This window comes from Erythranthe guttata, chromosome 1 (genome assembly GCF_056151865.1).
Source record: "Erythranthe guttata isolate IM_541 chromosome 1, IM_541, whole genome shotgun sequence".
Taxonomy (NCBI): domain Eukaryota; kingdom Viridiplantae; phylum Streptophyta; class Magnoliopsida; order Lamiales; family Phrymaceae; genus Erythranthe; species Erythranthe guttata.
This window is the reverse complement of record NC_142533.1, coordinates 14,017,729-14,027,500: the sequence shown is the minus strand read 5'-3', so window position 1 is coordinate 14,027,500 and position 9,772 is coordinate 14,017,729.

The window sequence follows — 9,772 nt, the reverse complement described above, 5'->3', positions numbered from 1 at the left end:
GATCGCTAGAATAGTCTTGGATGTCCTGTGTGTTCTGATAGTTTGTAATCATTCTAAGTCTCTGGCCAGAGCTGACTAAGTGATGATTAGAGGATTCGATTCTCTAAGTCATGCACGTGACGATTACAATACTTAGAACGATCGCACCGTCATTGAACATATAAAGAGGTCTCGATGAACCAATGCCTCTAGTTCGATCGGGACATATGCATCGAAGGGACCGTACTGTACGTTAACTATATCTGAAGGTTCTTGCAGGCACTTCATTTGTATCTAGGGAATCATGACGCGTAGTTGCTAGACGCCAATCTTGATTCGTTGGGTGATTAAGGTGAAACGACTTTCATCTTAATCGTAACTCTAAGGGGACGAGTTTTGACCACAAAGGGTTGTGGGCCCACGGCTAGCTTACACCTGAACCATCGAGGGTCACACTGCTCGTGCACATGAGATCTTTGAATAAACGGTCAGAGATAAAATGGTTTATCTTTGCATGATTGGAAGTCAATATGATTGGGTCCAACATTCATAATTTGGAATTATGAATGAGAATAAGAAAAGGTAAAGAATAGGCAAATGTATTAGTGGACTTTCTAAATCGGGAAGTTTCCAAATTTAGAAAGTGCACTGAATTAGGGTTTCCACTTTTGGAAAGTTGGAAATCGAGAGTTGGCACTCGTAATGACGAGGACATTATAATGATTCCGAAAATGTAATCGTTACAATTTTCCGATCATCGAATTGAGAGAGATGAGCAAGTAAAAGAACTAACGAACTTAAGCTGTTGGGCCCGGTCCAACTTAAGCCCGTTAGGGTTTTATGCAAGACATATAAATACTTTTTTTTTTTTTTTTTTTTTTTTTTTTTGGCCAAAATGTTTTTATTCCATTTAATACTTGTGAAAGTACAAGGGGGCCTCGTTAAAAACCTTATGGGCCTACACAAGGAAAAGAGTACCCCTACAATCGGAACGGAATAAAAACGGGACAATCAAAGTCCTATACAATCGATTACAAAACAGCCCAAAAAACGGGTTAAAAAAGACATAAACAAAAATTACTATGTCTAATATGGACAATTTTTGGAAATTGCTCAAGAACCCCATGTGTGGATGAAAGTGCAAATACGCATAAGAACCATGTGTAAGTTGATATTCCTGCTCACCAATACAAAAATTGCAATTCGACCCCTTATTAAATTGAGAAACCCACATGTCATCATTGGTCCACATCAATTTAGGGGCGGAAATTAGCAATTCGACCCCATATAAATACTTGATTTATAGGTCTTGCACACACACAACTAAGAGAACACACGTTCATAACCCTAGCCGCTGCCTCTCTCGATCAGCCACCCTCTCCCACGGCCACCACCACCGCGCCGTCGCCGGAAATTCGTCGGAATCGGCCACCCGTTGGCCGATCTCTTTCGGTATTCCTTTCCTTCTTTCTTTTCTTCCGTTATTCTGACTATTACGTGTCTAGTGCCACGTTTTTAGTAGATCGAAGTATACGAGGTGAAATCCAAGAGGAGGAAGATTGAAGAATCGAAGATGCGAGAAGGCAATTCCGAAAAACTGCTCTCGGATTTTCTGCGCTGCCCAGCGAGAAAATTCGCCATAAATCAACCAGTCATCCGATGGACGTGAAATTTTGACAGCAGCTTCACAACTCATAAATCTACCATCTTCCAGAAGGAATTGTTCATCCAGTAAATAAGAATGGAGATACTGAAGTCGGAGCAAGGCTGTAATTTCAGATCAGCAAACAGGTTGGATCAATAGGAGTGGGAAGAGCAGCTAGCCATCTTCTCTGGGCGTGAATCACAGGCGCCGCCGTAGCTCGGATCATCGCCGTTGCTGCCCCGGATTGCACGGATTGGTTTCCGTGGCAATCTAGCTTTGCTTAGTGCGCCTACCTCACGCTTCAAGAGGTAATGTTTCGAATCTATTGTCATTCAATTCGGTTACGTTTAAATTAATATATGCATGTTCGTTTTAATAAGAAACTTGTATGATTTTATGTGACTACATGAAATTGGTTTTATTATTGCGAGCATGATTATTTGATTTAAACGCGAGCATGCTAATTGATTTAATTTCGATTAAGTAATTAAGCATGTATGTTGTTTTAATTTCGCTGGAAGCGCAAAGGTACGCAATTGATTGATTTATATTATCGGGCATGTGCTTATGCGTTTTAAACTCGTTTAATTCGCATAAAATTTTTGTTTTCCGCTGCGTACGCGTGCCCGAAACCCAACAGTGGTATCAGAGCTCGTTGCGTAATTAATTGCGTTGTATAATATGCTATGATTTTATGCATGTTCGATTTATTAAAGTAGTGATTGTTGTGTTATGTAATTGGGAGTTTTCGTAAGTTTAAAATATTTTCGAAATATTGTTTAGAATTTTTCCAGCTTTAAAATTGTTTAAAATTGGAAAATCAGATCTGAAATTGTTTTAAAAATGTCGGATTTTTAATTGTTCGGATCGAACCGGTCGAACCGGCCGGTTCGATGGTTGTGCGTGATCCAATCGACCGAATCCTAGTGGATTCGGGTCGGTCAGACCGGTTCTCGGTCCGACTGACCCGGCCCACTGATTTGGGTCAATTGGACCGGGCAGAACCGGACCGTTTCGGTCCGAACCGGTCAGACCGGTCGGCCGAACCGGTGCACTGAAAAAAAAAAAAAAAAAAAAAAAAAAAATTATTTCAGATTTCTAAAATTAAACTTAAAACAAATTGATTTTAATTTTTGGAAAATTACTTTCAATTAATCCCAATTAGATAATTGGATCAACAATCATCTATTTTAGTAAATAGGTGTTAGATTAATTAATTAATTTAAATTGTTAAATTGATTTCAATTAATAGAACACATTCATAATTTTGATTATGGTTCAACTTAATTAGTAGTACCTCAACATTATTTGAATGATTTATGCTAGTTGAGGTTCTATAATTATTTTGAAAATCCGATAATTAATTAATGTAATTAATTATGTAGTTAGGTCGTATGTTCCTCTTAGGACAATATGCGCTTCCATATACCTTTAGAGAACATAGATGTAGGAATCACATAGACCAATCCAAAACCTTCTGATGAGATAAAACTTTTTAATAAAATCCCTCATTCTTAATTCAATTAAGAATCATTTCAAGCTATAAAGAAAAACCCAATCTGTTGAGTTATTTCTTTCCTTCTGCCAACGGTTGGATTATGTGTAGCCCTTTACTATAGTGCAGTAAGCCGTGTTAGCGGGGAGTGCTATGGTAGAGTAAGCTGTAATTCAATTGACATAAACGATGAAGGTAGCCATAGAAAAGGGTTATGTTGAATTAACGTGGTCGGCTAGATTAACTAGGGACTGCATTAGTTTGGCATAATCAAGTTCTATGAGCATCTTTGATTGGTAGGTTAGACTTGACACACGACGATTTTGATATTCGCGAGATTAACTTAGGTCATTATCAAGTGTGAGGAAAATTAATTTAGGGTCATATTGTGGATATGATTGATTGTGATCTACCTTTGGGAAAATATAATCGGGCTAGATTAACTACGGGTTATATTTGTCTATTGGACCTAAAGCCCATTAAGAAAAATCAGTTTTCTCGTTTGTCTACTAGAGGGAAGTGGAACTCGATAAAATTAGTGGGAGAACAATTAAATAACATAAGTCCAAACATTTAATTGTAACAATCATTTAACGCGAATCTCTAATAATCCTCTTCTCTATATGTCTCAGATAATTATGTCTAAGAATCCCATAATGTCAATCCTCGACAATAAACTCAATGGCCCTAATTACCTAGATTGGTTGCGTAGTCTTAAGCTTGTGCTAACTGTTGAGGGGCGTCTCTATGTTTTGAACGAGAGGCTTCCCGCCACTATACCTGCCACAGCGACTGATGCTGAAAAGGAAACTTATGAAGTTTGGAAGAAAGATGACACTCATGCTAGGTGCTATATGATAGCCGCCATGGAGCCCGCGCTTGCGAGGAAATATGAGTCTCACATGCATGCTTTCGATATAAAGGCTCATCTCGATAGCATGTATAGTGAGAATATTAGGGCATCGAGGTACGCTGCTACAAAGGAGTTGATCACGGCGAGACTGCGCGAAGGGACTTCGGTCCACGAGCACTGTCTCAAAATGATCAGTCTCCTTGAAAAGCTAGTGAATCTCGATGTCACCCTCCCAGCTGAGCTCTCGTTGGATTTGATCCTGTTGTCTCTTCCTAGTTCCTATGAATTGTTCATAGTGAACTTCAACATGAACAAACTAGATCCTCCCTTGGATTAGTTAATGAACATGTTGGTCAGTTTCGAGTCCACCATTAAGAAAGAGAAGTCTGTTCTCATTACTGTTACTTCTGGAAAGAATAGTTCTCCCCAAAAGTAGAGAAAGGAAAGAGTTCCCTTTCCAAACAGCAAGTTCGAAGTGGGTGAAGGTAGTGGGGGCCCCTAAGGCGAAATTCAGCAAAACGTAGTGAGATATTAATGATAAAGAACTTTGGCATTCCCGGAAACCCAACTACAAACATATTAGGATATGGGGTTTTCCCGCTTATGTGAAGCGATTAGTGGGAGATAAGTTGGATAGTAAATCCGACTTGTGCTATTTTATGGGGTATCCCGAAGATTCAATGGGATACAAATTCTATTATGTCAAGGAAGCAAAGACGTTTGTTTCAAGAAATGCCACCTTTTTGGAAAGGGAGTTTCTATCCGATAGAAAAGGCAGCATGATAGAACTTGAAGTAGTTCAAGAACCACAAAGTGAAGTTCAAGCGCAAGAACAAGTAATCGAACCAATACAACAATCCACTAATATACCTCCTGAACCTACGGTACGTAGATCCGAAAGAGTTCGGAAATTGCCGGATAGGTTATTCCTCCTCGAGAATGATGAAGATCATGTTGGACAAGATCCAAGAACATACAATGAGGCCGTATCGGTTGCGGACATGGGACATTGGCTAACTGCCATGAAATCCGAAATGGACTCCATGTACTCCAACAAGGTGTGGACCTTGGTAGATCCACCTAAGGGAATTGTTCCTCTTGGCTGCAAGTGGATCTATAAGAAGAAAATTGGAGTGGATGGAAAGGTATCGACCTATAACTAGATTGGTAGCGAAACGATACACTCAAAGGCAAGGCGTTGACTATGAGGAAACCTTTTCACCAGTCGCGATGCTGAAGTCCATTAGGATTTTGCTGGCCATAGCTGCGTGGTACGACTACGAGATATGGCAAATGGATGTGAAGACCGCCTTCCTTAATGGAGATATTGAGGAAGAAATTTACATGGCGCAGCCGGAAGGCTTCATATCTTCTGGAAGTGAGCAAAAGGTTTGCAAGCTCTAGCGATCCATTTATGGATTGAAACAAGCATCCCGAAGTTGGAACATTAGGTTCGACTCAACTATCAAAGAGTTTGATTTTGAGAAGAATCCGGAGGAACCTTGTGTATACAAGAAGGTTAGTGGGAGGGCAGTGATATTTTTAGTGCTTTACGTTGATGACATTCTACTCATTGGGAATGACGTAGGAATGTTGCAGCAAACGAAAGCATGGTTGTCCACACGTTTCTCAATGAAGGATTTGGGAGAAGCATCTTATGTATTAGGAATACGCATCTATAGAGATAGAGCGAGAAAGATGCTTGGTTTATCCCAAAGCCTGTACATAGACACCGTGATGAAACGGTTTAGCATGGAAGAATCCAAGAAGGGATTCTTGCCAATGTCCCATGGGGTTCGTCTCTCGAAATCTATGTGTCCGCAAACACCTAGTGAAATCGAGGAGATGAAAAGGACGCCCTATGCTTCTGTCATAGGAAGCATAATGTATGGCATGCTATGTACGAGACCCGATATTGCGTATGCTGTGAGTGTCACAAACAGATATCAGTCTAACCCCGTCCCGGCTCACTGTACTTGCGAAGGACTAAGGATATATTTTTGGTCTATGGGGATGCCGAGTTGAAATTAGAGGGTTTTACCGACTCTAGTTTTCAATCGGACGTGGACGACTCAAAGTCGAATTCTGGATTTATATTCACGCTTAATGGTGGTGCCGTGTGTTGGAAGAGTTCCAAGCAGAGCACGACGGCTGATTCCACTACTGAAGCGGAATACATTGCAGTGTCCGAAGCTGCAAAAGATGGGACTTGGATAAGGAAGTTCATCCAAGAGTTGGGTGTCATTCCTAATGCTAGTGATCCAGTACCGTTGTACTGTGATAACACCGGAGCCTTGGCGAAAGCTAAGGAGCCGAGATCTCATCAGAAGTTGAAGCATATTCTGAGAAAGTATCATGTGATCCGAGAGATCATTGATAGAGGTGAAGTTAAAGTAGAACGAGTCACCTCGGAAGAGAACGTTGCAGACCCCTTTACGAAGCCTTTACCGAGATCGGTCCATGAGAAACATCGAGAGTCGATGGGATTGCGATTCATGGGTAGTTGGCTTTAGGTCAAGTGGGAGATTGTTAGAGTAGGTGACCAACAAGCCAACTTGTGGATGTGGTCTTTCGTATTTATTATGGTAATAAACGAACCTTTATTCGTATTAATGATAAAACACCTTGGCATTCTATATCTTTGTCCCTTTGTCACAAGCATAGATATAGTCCTTACAGTTATTACAAGTACTAGTAATTGATCGTTAGGATCGTGAGATATTTACTTAAGTATTATAACTGTTAAACATGTTCCTAGTCGAAGGGTTACGCCACCAATGAGGATATCGGCCTTTCCCATTAGAAGACTAGCACTTAGTGTATGTGTACTGCATCTCATCAGTAAACGGTATTGTGATATCGGCATGCATAAGTGGGTGCTCGTAAGTTGACGAGTTCACTGAACTCCCTCACCCTAGAAATCTCTAAGTGGTTCCCAATAATCGAGTAGAGATATCTATGGTATAGTTCTACACCATTAGTCCTTATGACCTAGACATCACTGTGACTTCACTAGAGGACCAGCTGTATCGTGACATGTCTCTGAGTTCCACCGAGGACCATCCCAAGGGCCAGTGTTCGTGCAGTCCGAAATCTAGTGGGAGGTCTGTGCATTGTAGTCGGGGATTCGATCGCTAGAATAGTCTTGGATGTCCTGTGTGTTCTGATAGTTTGTAATCATTCTAAGTCTCTGGCCAGAGCTGACTAAGTGATGATTAGAGGATTCGATTCTCTAAGTCATGCCTGTGACGATTACAATACTTAGAACGATCGCACCGTCATTGAACATATAAAGAGGTCTCGATGAACCAATGCCTCTAGTTCGATCGGGACATATGCATCGAAGGGACCGTACTGTACGTTAACTATATCTGAAGGTTCTTGCAGGCACTTCATTTGTATCTAGGGAATCATGACGCGTAGTTGCTAGACGCCAATCTTGATTCGATGGGTGATTAAGGTGAAACGAGTTTCATCTTAATCGTAACTCTAAGGGGACGAGTTTTGACCACAAAGGGTTGTGGGCCCACGGCTAGCTTACACCTGAACCATCGAGGGTCACACTGCTCGTGCACATGAGATCTTTGAATAAACGGTCAGAGATAAAATGGTTTATCTTTGCATGATTGGAAGTCAATATGATTGGGTCCAACATTCGTAATTTTGAATTATGAATGAGAATAAGAAAAGGAAAAGAATAGGCAAATGTATTAGTGGACTTTCTAAATCGGGAAGTTTCCAAATTTAGAAAGTGCACTGAATTAGGGTTTCCACTTTTGGAAAGTTGGAAATCGAGAGTTGGCACTCGTAATGACGAGGACATTATAATGATTCCGAAAATGTAATCGTTACAATTTTCCGATCATCGAATTGAGAGAGATGAGCAAGTAAAAGAACTAACGAACTTAAGCTGTTGGGCCCGGTCCAACTTAAGCCCGTTAGGGTTTTATGCAAGACATATAAATACTTGATTTATAGGTCTTGCACACACACAACTAAGAGAACACACGTTCATAACCCTAGCCGCTGCCTCTCTCGATCAGCCACCCTCTCCCACGGCCACCACCGCGCCGTCGCCGGAAATTCGTCGGAATCGGCCACCCGTTGGCCGATCTCTTTCGGTATTCCTTTCCTTCTTTCTTTTCTTCCGTTATTCTGACTATTACGTGTCTAGTGCCACGTTTTTAGTAGATCGAAGTATACGAGGTGAAATCCAAGAGGAGGAAGATTGAAGAATCGAAGATGCGAGAAGGCAATTCCGAAAAACTGCTCTCGGATTTTCTGCGCTGCCCAGCGAGAAAATTCGCCATAAATCAACCGGTCATCCGATGGACGTGAAATTTTGACAGCAGCTTCACAAATCATAAATCTACCATCTTCCAGAAGGAATTGTTCATCCAGTAAATAAGAATGGAGATACTGAAGTCGGAGCAAGGCTGTAATTTCAGATCAGCAAACAGGTTGGATCAATAGGAGTGGGAAGAGCAGCTAGCCATCTTCTCTGGGCGTGAATCACAGGCGCCGCCGTAGCTTGGATCATCGCCGTTGCTGCCCCGGATTGCACGGATTGTTTTCCGTGGCAATCTAGCTTTGCTTAGTGCGCCTACCTCACGCTTCAAGAGGTAATGTTTCGAATCTATTGTCATTCAATTCGGTTACGTTTAAATTAATATATGCATGTTCGTTTTAATAAGAAACTTGTATGATTTTATGTGACTACATGAAATTGGTTTTATTATTGCGAGCATGATTATTTGATTTAAACGCGAGCATGCTAATTGATTTAATTTCGATTAAGTAATTAAGCATGTATGTTGTTTTAATTTCGCTGGAAGCGCAAAGGTACGCAATTAATTGATTTATATTATCGGGCATGTGCTTATGCGTTTTAAACTCGTTCAATTCGCATAAAATCTTTGTTTTCCGCTGCGTACGCGTGCCCGAAACCCAACAGATTTTATCTTCCCCCTATGCAAGAATTGCTCACCCAAAACCCCTCAATTATGAAATATATGATTCATGATTATTAACCCGAGACACTAATTTACTCATAACCCGTTGTCGCGTGTATTATGAGTCTATTATTCATAAACGATTCACTATATGTCTATGCAAACCAATTATAAATAAAGCATTAACTAACAAGTCTCGTAAATGGCTACCTAAGGTGATGTCTGTATGTCTACGACACCACATGCAATTGACACACTCATCCGGTGAAAACTACTCGAAGGTTCTTATACTTACCGTCTAATTATCAAAATAGCTCTGTCGAGTCAATCCCAATAATCACAGATAAAGCACATAAATTGATCAAGTTCATGCACTAACAATCATAACAAGTATAAGAAATAATCATAAAATCATAATTGCATAATCTCAAGAAAACGGGTTCACAATCCCCACATAGGGTTCCAATAAAATCCTAGATTAAAAACTTAGCTACTCGTAATTCTTATGATAAACAAAATATAATAAATAAAAGAGATAAGAAAAACTATGCTTGAGTCTTCGTTGATCTTCGTTCTTCGCGTTTTGTGGTGTAAAATTTCGTGCTTATGGTGTAGAGACATGTTGCTTTTATAGGCTTTTCTTGATAAGGAAGTAGTAGAAACCTAATAGGAATCAATTTCCGTCACTTTCCCCCATCAGGACTTGTTCTTCGATTTTCGCCATGTTGGAGTGCGAATTTTGGAATATTGTGTAGATAAGAATTGTAGTCCTTGAAATTAGCTTTCCAATGCCGCCAAAATCACCTAATTTGGAGTTCGTATGAGAGAGATATGCTCGAAATCGTGGA